The 12132-nt window shown below is 45.4% G+C and overlaps 1 pseudogene; it reads left to right on the top strand.

Annotated features, from left to right (window-relative positions):
- Positions 1 to 7148: 7148 nt before the first annotated feature.
- LOC128133129 (5S ribosomal RNA) lies at positions 7149 to 7266 on the top strand (annotated as a pseudogene).
- Positions 7267 to 12132: the final 4866 nt, after the last annotated feature.

The raw sequence follows: 12132 nt of genomic DNA, 5'->3' as shown, positions 1-12132 counted from the left end.
ATCTTCACCGATCATAAAAGCCTCCAGCATATCCTCAACCAAAAAGAACTCAACATGAGACAAAGACGGTGGGTAGAACTACTAAATGATTACGAATGCGAAATTCAATATCATCCTGGAAAGGCTAACGTGGTGGCCGATGCACTCAGCCGAAAGGAATACTCGGGCCGCAGAGTGAAGTCTCTAACTATGACAATCCATTCACACCTGTCCACGCAAATCAAGGAAGCCCAAATAGAAGCCTTAAAATCTGAAAATGTGGCAGGGGAAGCCTTAAGAGGAATGGATAAGAAGCTTGAAGTCAAGAATGATGGAGTTCGTTACTTCATGGATCGGATCTGGATACCGAAGTTTGGCGGATTCAGAGAAGTTGTCATAAACGAAGCCCATAAGACATGATACTCCATACATCCCGGCTCCGATAAGATGTATCTCGACCTCAAGAAACTGTACTGGTGGCCGAACATGAAAGCCGAAATTGCTACCTACGTGAGCAAATATATGACGTGCGCCAAAGTCAAGGTGGAATACCAAAAGCCCTCGGTATTGTTACAACAGCTAGAAATACCCGAACGGAAGTGGGGGCGGATAACCATTGATTTCATAACCAAATTACCCAAGACGGCAAACGGACTCGACACCATCTGGGTGATCGTCGACAGGTTAACTAAATCCGCGCACTTCCTACCAATCAAAGAAACGGATAATTGGAGAAACTAACTAGAACATACCTCAGAGATTTTGTACGGCTGCATGGTGTGCCCATATCCATTATCTCGGACCGATATAGTAGATTCACCTCAAGGTTCTAGCAGTCGCTGTTAAAATCTCTAGGAACAAGACTAGACATGAGTACTGCTTACCACCCCAAAACTGACGGCCAGAGTGAGAGAACCATACAAACCCTAGAAGATATGTTGAGATCTTGCGTAATCGATTTTGGCAAGGCATGGGACACCCATATGCCATTGGTCGAGTTTTCGTACAACAATAGCTACCACACCAGCATCAAGGCTGCCCCGTTTGAAGCCCTCTACGGCCGTAAATGCAGATCACCTCTGTGCTGGGCTGAAGTGGGTGACACACAACTAGCAAAAGGACAAGCAACAGACAACACGCTCACTGGGCCAGAAATCATAGGGGAAACTACGGAGAAGATTGTTCAGATACGAGAACGACTGAAAGCATCAAGGGACAGAAAAAAGAGTTACGCGGATAAAAGACGGAAACCCTTGGAATTCCAGGTTGGAGACCATGTCCTGCTAAAAGTCTCACCCTGGAAAGGATTAATACGTTTTGGAAAGCGTGGGAAACTGAACCCAAGATACATTGGACCATTCGAGATCCTTGCCAGGATCGGTCCGGTGGCTTACATACTTCAATTACCTCAGGAACTCCACAACGTACACCCTACCTTTCACGTATCAAACCTAAAGAAGTGCTTGTCCGATGAGACCCTTGTCATCCCTCTAGACGAAATTGCAATAAATGAGAATCTCCAATTCGTAGAAGAACCAGTAGAGATCATGGATAGGGAAATTAAAAGGACTAAACAAAGCTGCATACCTATTGTAAAGGTCCGCTGGAACGCCAAGTGAGGACCTGAATACACCTGGGAACGCGAGGATCAGATGAAACAAAAGTACCCGTATCTCTTTCCTAACCCGTAAACTCTGTCTTAGATTTAATTTTGGGACGAAATTCCTCTAACGGGGGGATGATGTGACAACCCTATATTTTTCCAAAAGCAACGTAACACTCAAAAGTCAAATACAACAAAACTATTTGGAATCAACGAAATTAGCCTAAAAAATAAAGTGTTCAAATATCTAAATTGGGATGCATCAAATGTTAGATATCGTGCCAAGGTTTCCAAAAACATAAAGAACATTCGAAACCAGGTTATAATGAAGAATCTATGACCACTCAATTATTCACGACACACCCGGTAAAACTTTATTTAACGTAAAAAGTGAATTTCAAATAAAATGCATTTTAGCCTTACCTATCTAAACAAAAGTTGTTGAGTTCGTTAAACTGAAAACGTACATAAAAAGATCGCCCAAATTGGACCTCGTATGAAGAAGTTACGAATTTTCTAGGTTTCGTAACAGCGGTAGAGAGCTAAAAACTTGAATTAAAGATCATACGATATTTAGCTAACGCAACCTAAACGAGAGTTGAATATCTCCACAATAGGAGTAAGATGATAAAAAGACAAACGAAAACAGACGTCGGATAAAGAAGTTATGAATTTTTAACGGACCATAGTAGTCCCGGCTATTAAAAACATAGTATTAAAAATATAGTCAAAACTAGCCGACGAAGTCTAAATGAAAGTTGCAGAGCATAATCTCACCTACGCGTGGATATAAAGAACGCGAAAAACGGAGCCCGTACGCGAAAGTTACGGAATTTAGAAGATGGAAGCCAGAATTACACGCAACGTAATTCAAGAGTACGCCCAACGTACTCAGGTGCATGGTCGAGTCCCATCGGCTGCAAGCTCTACGCCTAGCTAGACCCGAGTCGTAAGCCATGACGCAAAATTACGCCCAGCGTAACCGAAGTACGCCCAGCGTACTCCGGTGGTACGCCCAGCGTACTCGCACTTTCAGCCCTATAAATAGAAGGCATAAACTCCGGATTTTGGCACATCTCTCTCAAAATTTCACTCACTCTCACACACTCTTACATACCAGAGACCATCCTAACACCCTCGGTTCCACACTCGAGCCCCCGACGAAGGTTCTACGCTACCTAGATCCCCGAGAAGCTCGAAGACGCAGCTTTATGCAGTTGAAGTTCTGCCCAATTCTAGCCTCACTCTCTTTAAACCAAACAAGTGAGTTCATACCCCTACTTTTCAAGTCTTTTCATGTTTTAGGGGGGGGGGGGGGGAATACAAGTACAATATAAGAAAACGTATCATTTTATTTAAACATAAATGCAACATCTATTTTATTGTTTTTCGATACCAACATCTTACTTTACATATAAAGTTTAGTATATCACCAAGTTATTTTCACCAAATGGAACATACTTTCTGAAAAACTATAATGGGTATAGTTTGCGAGTTATTCATACATTCTTACGTATACATCTTGAAAAACGAAATACTTTCATCTAAAGTGAAATAAAGACTTTCTTATCGTAAATCTATTTATACTAAGTGATTTGAGATATTCAAACTTCAACGTACTCTTATGTATGCATTCCAAGTCCTGTATTATAAGCCATAATATCTTGGAGGGAGAGCGTGATACTTGTGTATAGATCTATACGGGATTGACAACCCTGCACCTAAACTATTAGCTACAGTTAGACCGACAGGTTTGGGTGACAAATGTCATAACACTACAACACCTGAAGAATGTTGTTACATGCAGTCTGTTGCAATAGTATGGTTATAAGACTCACACGAAAGTATAAAAACAAGCTTGATTTACGAGATTGATACATGCATTCAGTATTTACATTATTTTGAGTACAAAACTTATCTTTATCATTCAAATACGAAAGATACTAACGCCCTCCAACCTTGGGAACTTTTCAAACTATATTTGGAAAATATTGGATTTTCTGAAAACCATGTTCATCGATTTTCTTCCAAAAAGACATACTTTTTCAGTAAAAAACACTTATGAACTCACCAACTTTATTGTTGACACTTTTTCGAAACCACTTATATTTCTCAGGGAATCAGTAATACAGGTAACTACCAGCTTTGGAAGAATGAACGCTAAAGGCGTTTATTATTAAACATTTTACATCATCATATTGTAATATTCTTTTGGAAACTTGTATAACGCAACAATGTACGTTTTTATTATATATATGATGGTTGTGTTACTTTCTTTACCATATTCAATTGTTATGGTACTACGTGAAGTCATCCACCCCCGAATGTTTCCGCCATTCTGGTTTGGGGGTGTGACACTTGGGGTTCATACTACCACTCGTCGACCCTCATAACATGTCATGACACCAAACCTACTCAGCCAGTCCATACCCACTATCATGCATACATCGTCCATCAGAATAGCGATCAGATCAATCGGATAAGGCACCCAAAGATCCCTAATACACAACCCTATAACATTGTGGACACAGAGACCCCATATTCGTTAGCGATTGAAACCCGCAACGGACACTCTAACTCCCCAATAGGCATATCAAACTCCTTACTGAATAATCGGGATACAAAAGAACCAACCATCGCCTGAGTAAAATAAAACAATTGCAGGCAAAGTGTTCACTAAGAATGTACTATTAAGATCATATACATGAGCACAACGTAAATTACAATCAACGGAATAATAAATAAAAACATACCGGTCACGATGTTTGGAGCTGCTCTAGCCTCCTCGGTATTGAGCTGAAAAGCACGGCCCCAAGCTCTCTAGGGCTCTTCCCTTCCTTGGCGCCCATCGGTAATATTTAAAGTGGCTGGCGTTGGGGCCTGCACTGGCTTGGTGGCAAGCAATGGACAATTTCCCTTTACATGGCCAACCTAATCATAGTGATAGCAAATCCTGGTACTTAGAACTAGGGACGACTAGTGACAATCCCTTGCGTAGTGACCCTCCTTGCCACATTATTAGCATACACTAGCAGATTGACAAGCCTTATCATGAACCTTGACATACTTCCCATAAGTACGGTCCCTCTGACTCCTAGATCTAGCATAAGCTGCCTTAAACCGCTTCGGCGTAGGATGCGACTGGACAGGGCCTATCTCTGCTCCTTCGTCTCGAGCTCCATCTCTATCTCACGTCTCCTGGCGGCCTCCTGCAACTCCAACAATGAAGCATATCGTTGGATGGATACAAACTATCAGATGTAATTCTTCTTGAGCATGCTTAAGTAACGGGTCATCTTAGCTTTCTAAGAAGCAGCAAACTCAGGACAAATGTAACACCCAAGATTTTGAAAGCCAAGAAATTAAAGGAAACCCTAAATTTAGGAGGGACTCGGCGAGTCCAAGGAAGGACTCGGCGAGTCGGAGCGGGGTCCGGGTCGAGGAGTAAGTGACCAACTCGGCGAGTCGGCCAAGTGGACTCGGCGAGTCTGGTCTGTGCGAGGAAAACCCTAAATACGGGGCTTGGAGCCTATTTAAGCATCTTAATCTTCTTCCTAGGGCTCCTTTACAGCCTCTTACACCCAGAACGCCGCACCTTAAGCCCCCATTGTGTTCATTCAAGCTTCTAGCCATTTTTGAGTGGGTTTAAGGAAGAAGAAGGAGTGGGAATCCTTGAAGCATCAGGGAGTGGCTTTGGATCTGAAGTTTGGGAAGCATTTCAGAGCTTTGGAAGGTATCAATTCGTTTCTCTCCTCCATATTTTTCCTTGGTTATGAGTTTTGGGGCTTTTAAGCCATGTTTAAGACCAATCTTGAGCTTGAGGTCCAGATCTGAGGTTGCTACCTCAGATCCATGTTTATTTTGGTATGTAATCCCATAAAGTATCAGCCATTGGGTGGAAATTGGAGTCTCTTGGTCCTAAACCCTAGCTATGGGTGTATTTTGCCTAGATCTCACTCTGTACACGTAAAGTTTGCAACTTTATGTGGGAAATAGGCTTGGGGAGGGTAGATCTATAGTTTGGAGCTCATGCATGGCTCGGAAGTCCTCTGCATGTAAGTGGATCTTAGTGGACTCGACGAGTCCTTCGAGTGGACTCGGCGAGTAGCTTGAAGATGAGGAGGAACTCGACGAGTGGGATGAACAGCTCGTCGAGTCGGATGAAGATGGGCATGAACTCGGCGAGTTGGATGAACAACTCGTCGAGTTGGATGAAGTTTGTCGTGTGCTCGACGAGTCTGTTCTTAGACTCGGCGAGTCAGGTCGAGTGGTCCCAAACCCTTCGAGTTAAGACTCGAGTCAGCGAGTCGAGCCAGGACTCAGTGAGTTGGTCAGGACAGGAATCGGGAATCAGTAAACTCGGCGAGTCAGGGGCTGACTCGGCGAGTAGAGTCGCGAGTGGAAGGACTCTGGATTTATGAACTCGGCGAGTCAGTGGGGTGACTCGGCGAGTAGGGTTGACCTGGAAGGTTGACTTTGACCAGAGTTGACTTAGTTGACTGTCAGACTAAGTGTTATATGTATATTGATAGCTCGGAGAGCTGGAGGAAAAGCGGTTCAGGGGATTGTCGAGTTGCAGCCAGAGGGTTATCAGCAGGGCTCAGCAGTTCAGGTGAGTTTCCTTCCAGTAGGAACGGGTCTAAGGCCACAATGCCGGCCCGTTTAGCTAGCAGTAGTTTTCGGACTTTGATCTGATACAGTAGTTAGTATGTTTGATGCCTTCGTGGCTCAGACAGGAATTATGTGTTATGTGTTCCGGGCTACGGCCCGATGTAGTATGCAGTATACGTGTGTTCATGCTAGTTGATATGTTTATGTTATGTTTTGTTCAGTTAGCCCGGACTTCGGTCCGATGCAGGGGACAAGGTCCCAGTTAGTCCGGACTTCGGTCCGATGCAGGGGGCAAGGCCCCAGTTAGCCCGGACTTCGGTCCGATGCAGGGGACAAGGTCCCAGTTAGTCCGGACTTCGGTCCGATGCAGGGGGCAAGGCCCCAGTTAGTCCGGACTTCGGTCCGATGCAGGGGACAAGGTCCCAGTCAGTTTCCGGACTTCGGTCTGATGCAGGGGGGCAAGGCCCCCAGTTAGTCCGGACTTTGGTCCGATGCAGTGGGCAAGGCCCAATATGTGCTTTATATGTTTCGTGTGGTATGTGGTAGATTGGGGGGAGCTCACTAAGCTTCGTGCTTACGGTTTTCAGTTTTGGTTTCAGGTACTCGGTTTTCAAAAGAGGAGCTCGGGAAGATTGCAGAGCACACACCATAGTCAGTTAGCCTGGGAATGTTTGACTCTGATAATGATATTATGTTTTGAATTTAATACTCGAAAGTTATGTTTGACTTATGATACGTTTTATAAATCCAGTTTTAGTAATGTTTTAAAAGAAATTTTTAGTCGTGATTTTTGGGTCGTTACAAGTTGGTATCAGAGCTAGGGCACGGGTCGATGAGTTCGACGGGGACGTCGAACCCTATAATGGGGGGTGAAAGTGGGTTAGATCTGATCCCACATCGGCTGGGAAGGAGAACTAAGCATTCCTTAAAAGGGGTGTCGATACCTTCCTTATCACAACGCGTTTTAAAGCCGTGAGGGCAGCAGATCCCATAAGAACTCTGCAGTTAAGCGTGCTTGGGCGGGAGTAGTACCAGGATGGGTGACCCCCTGGGAAGTCCTCGTGCCGAGTGGCCCAAAGCGGACAATATTGTGATACGTGCCAGAGGGGGATGTTACAAATGGTATCAGAGCCTTGGTTTGAGGGATTTGGGCGCACTCCTGAGTGTGTCTGAACTCAAACTAAGGAAGTGGTATAGAGTTTTCAAAAGAAAAATCGTAGTTACAAAAGAATTTTGAGAAAAGAAAACAATTTTAGAAAATGTAAAGAGAAGAGTTTTAGAAAAAGCAAAAAGAGTTTTGAAAAGAGAAAAGGGTGTGGTGCATGCAATCAGCCGAGCTCAAGTAAGTACTCCCAATTTACCCATACAAGTTATATTATGATTATCAGTATCGGTTTCAGTTTCAGTTTCAGTTCCAGCTTCAGTAGAACAGCATGCTAGAATAGGACTAAGGATCTAGGATGATGCCTTATGTGCCTGATTTATGTGTTCAGTTTTATGAGAATTGCATGCTAGTATTGAGTAGACAGCAGTAGGATAGCCTGTTTAGGTTATGCCTGGTAGCGCGAGCTTAGCATTGTATGCTAGTGTAGTTTCTTGTTATGAGAATAGTTTTGCCTGAGTACGTTTCCTTTATCCGAATGCTGCTTGCTTTGTGCTTTGTGGGACTCTGAGTGATGGGAGTTAGCCATTAGGTGAATACATCACATCACATGTGATCAGGGTTGAATAATCTCAGAGTGTTGGATTTGGCCCTATTGCGCAGCTCTTGTCTGAGTCCAACCGTTGTAGGGGCGAGTCTTTTACTTGAAGGATTATCTGAGCCTCGTTACATGTGATGGTATTCAGGTGGTGACTAATTGGCATTACTAGGGGGCCTTCAGCAGCTGAGGACTGTGTGGGTAGAGTCAGAGGTTCCCTAGGGCAAGCCTAGGATGAGAGTAGCAGAGATCAGTAGAAGAGTAAAGGGGACTGGGTGGAGTTGAGGTAACTCTTGAGGAAAGTATGGATAGATGTGGAAGGTAGTAGGGGCCCATACTACTGAAAGCAGAGGATCCGTACTCGATTCAAGAGGGGCCAAGACGAAACCAGGGAATGGTGTAGTGAGTGAGAAATCCCTCAGCAGTAGTGTGTAAATTGATCAGGATTTTGTTATATTTTCAGCATGGTGACATTGCGCGAGCTACCAGTTAGCAGTTCAGGTGTCGAGGAGGGGTCTGGCTCGGGCTTCGGAGCCGGGCAGCTGGATGATCAAATGAGGGATTTCATTTCCGCAGAGATTACGCGCAGCATCATTGATCAGACTCCAGTGATTTTCGGTTCGGTTAGAGAGGCCATTGTGGAGCTCATGGACAGTCATCTTGAGGCCTTTAAGGTCGGGTTAGTTTCAGGACAGATTGGGGCTCGTCTAGGTCCCGAATCTTATGGAGTTCAGGGATCCATCAAGGAGGGAGATCCTATTTCTATTTCCTGCCATCAGGGGGCAGGGGTGAGTGGGGAATTTTGTCTCCAAGAGAGACCATTGCATGATTGGATAGTTGAGGAAGTTTCGCAAGCCATTCGCGAGGATCTGCCCGACATGGTCGTGAGGATCACTGATAGATTGATAGCGAGGCTTCAGGATCAGGCATCTGTTGTTCAGTTAGCAGGCATTGCCGTTGGGGTAACACAGGAGCGAGAGTCGGGTAGGGAGTCAGGAGGGAAAAGGAAAATTGATGAGACTCAGGTAGCCACAGGTTCGGGTAAGAGGCCTAAGGGTCCAGATTTGAGGACGAGGAACTATCAGAGCCGCAGTCGATGCGGGAAGTGCGGAAGGACGCACATGGGTGTGTGTAGGCGTAGGAGTGGTGGCGATGCTGGGTGTTTCAAGTGCGGCCAGATTGGTCATTTTAGCAGAGACTGTGTTGTTACCATCGCCCAGGGGCTTGATCCGTTATGTTTCCATTGCAGTCAGAGGGGCCACAAGAAGGCCCACTGTCCGAGTTTGTATCCAGCAGGGCAGGTGCCAGCTCCTGCCCTTGGGACTTCGAGTACCGGCAGCAGTTGTCGAGGCCCGGCAAGGGTGCCTACGGCTTAGAGCCGAGTTTTCCGGTAGATTTCAGCAGGGATTTGAGCAGCACTGAGTAATGAAGGTACGTAACTTTTGTTTTTCTGTCAGCTTATGTCATGATTATATTGTTATGGTTCTGCATCAAATTGTGGTATAAGTATTGTGTTATTGTGTGGCTTGCTTGTGATTATGTTATATGCCATTTGCATACCTCGGATAATTGGTTGGTAGTTAGGGGATGTGCTCTTATGGAGAAGGTTTCGGAGGATGCAGTAACTATAGCATGGTTGGGAGAGATTTGGTTCGTTTCGCTAGTTCGGAGTGGTTAGTGTTGGGATGGATTGGTTAGATCCCTAGCTATGGCAGACTTGGGCTCCTTAGCAGAATGATTATAGAATGGCAGCAAAGATCGGGATCTCTTTTGAGTGTGAAGCAGCAAGGGGTAAGCAGGATCGAAGTGGGGGAGAACCCTCCGGGGATACATGGATAAGAGTCTCGTAGACTCAGAATGAGTGTGCGGCCTCTGAGAATAAATGGTAGTAGCACAGTGATGGATGGATTGAGAAGTTCAGAATTGGGAGTTCGAGAACTTTTCCCAGCAGTTAGTTCATGTAATCGAGATGGTTAGAAGCTGGTTGGGAATCCAGGAATGGAGGACCACCTGTCGGACGCATGAGAGTCGGAATGAAGATCTTGAGAACGGGTAGCAAGAGATGTTTTCGTATTGGTAGCCAGTGTCTGAGGTGGCATGCAGGTTGCGTAGATTCAGGAGTTGGGAGGGTGGAAACTTCCCAACAATAGCTTCTTGTATCCGGATTAGTAAACGGTTGGTTTGGGAACCAAGCCGAAGGATTCCTCGACGAAGCGCTAAGTATATCAAGGATATAAGATGTAGAGGATGATGCAGAATTCAAAGTCTAAGGACTGTTTTTTTTTAGAAATCGGGATGAGGAATCACTAGCGGGACTAGGGATAGTCAGGATGTTCTTGAGATAGCAGTAGTAGTGTTGTAAGTCTGCGGGGGTAGCCGTAGCATTCACTAGCAGTCAGATGGCAGTAGTAGTGTTGTAAGTCTGCGGGGGTAGCCGTAGCATGCACTAGCAGTCAGATGGCAGTAGTAGTGTTGTAAGTCTGCGGGGGTAGCCGTAGCATTCACTAGCAGTCAGGTGGTAGTAGTAGTGTTGTAAGTCTGCGGGGGTAGCCGTAGCATTCACTAGCAGCCAGATAGTATTAGAGAGTTGTAAGTCCGCAAGCGTAGTCGCAGCCTTTTATCAGAATGGTAGGTAGCATGAGCGCGTGTTAGATGCGGGAAAGCAGTTGTACCCACCAGATCGGGTGTAGCAGTGAGGATATGGGAATCCACGGGTTAGCTTTCGGATTTCCCAAAGGGATCAGTTACGGCTAAATTAGCAATTTGGGCTTTGAATCGTCACATCAGTTATGAGATCAGAGTAGCAGTGGACCGTTGGGGGTTCGGGTATGTTGCGGGCTACCGTCAGTCTGAGAGCCATCATGATTTTTGTCGTGGAATTGATGATGTCAGGATGTGACGTATGGACCCGATCGGTTGGATCGGAAGGTTGCTAGAGCCACAGTGACAGGATAACCAGTGGAAACTAGTCCTAGAGGAAGATTTCATTCAGAAGTCGTGGAAGCGACTAAGTGAGGAGTCCCTTGACTCCACAGTTGGGTTGGAGTTCAGTGTTTCAGGCAGCTTAGTGTTTCAGCCAGTTCAATGTTTCAGTCAGTTTAGTGTTTCAGGCATGTTCAGTATTGCAGGTAGTTCAGTGTTTGAAAGGTTTCAGGGTTTTGGGTCGTTACAAGTGGGTCAGTATTGTATTTGCGTTGGAATGCAAGTGCTGACGATATAGTTGGTTGATTTGGAAATGGCAAGTCCCTCTCAGCAGGATCAGTTGAGCCTTTTGCCGAGTATAAGTGATCTGTAAGGATAGCTAGGCAGGTAGCTTTTCATTCAGGATGGAAGGCTCGAGTTAGTAGGAGATGAGTAATCAGGTGGGATAAAAGCAAACTGGTTCCAGCAACATCGTTTCAGTATGAGCGGCAGAATAGATAGAACAGTTATAGATAGTTGAAGTATCTTCAGGAGTCGCTGGAAGAGGCTAGGAGTTTGCGATGGAGTGTAGTGACCAGGTGGAAGACCAGCGAAGGTAGGCGGCTGGTGTTGGGTATTGGAGGCAGATCGCAGGCGGTGGGCCATGGAAAACTTCGAGGACGAAGTTCAGTTTAAGTGGGGGAGAGTTGTAACACCCAAGATTTTGAAAGCCAAGAAATTAAAGGAAACCCTAAATTTAGGAGGGACTCGGCGAGTCCAAGGAAGGACTCGGCGAGTCGGAGCGGGGTCCGGGTCGAGGAGTAAGTGACCAACTCGGCGAGTCGGCCAAGTGGACTCGGCGAGTCTGGTCTGTGCGAGGAAAACCCTAAATCCGGGGCTTGGAGCCTATTTAAGCATCTTAATCTTCTTCCTAGGGCTCCTTTACAGCCTCTTACACCCAGAACGCCGCACCTTAAGCCCCCATTGTGTTCATTCAAGCTTCTAGCCATTTTTGAGTGGGTTTAAGGAAGAAGAAGGAGTCGGAATCCTTGAAGCATCAGGGAGTGGCTTTGGATCTGAAGTTTGGGAAGCATTTCAGAGCTTTGGAAGGTATCAATTCGTTTCTCTCCTCCATATTTTTCCTTGGTTATGAGTTTTGGGGCTTTTAAGCCATGTTTAAGACCAATCTTGAGCTTGAGGTCCAGATCTGAGGTTGCTACCTCAGATCCATGTTTATTTTGGTATGTAATCCCATAAAGTATCAGCCATTGGGTGGAAATTGGAGTCTCTTGGTCCTAAACCCTAGCTATGGGTGTATTTTGCCTAGATCTCACTCTG

The sequence above is a fragment of the Lactuca sativa genome, chromosome 3 (genome assembly GCF_002870075.4).
Source record: "Lactuca sativa cultivar Salinas chromosome 3, Lsat_Salinas_v11, whole genome shotgun sequence".
In the NCBI taxonomy this organism is placed as follows: Eukaryota; Viridiplantae; Streptophyta; class Magnoliopsida; order Asterales; family Asteraceae; genus Lactuca; species Lactuca sativa.
The sequence above is the reverse complement of the archived record's forward strand: the minus strand, read 5'-3'. Positions and strand labels throughout refer to the sequence as shown.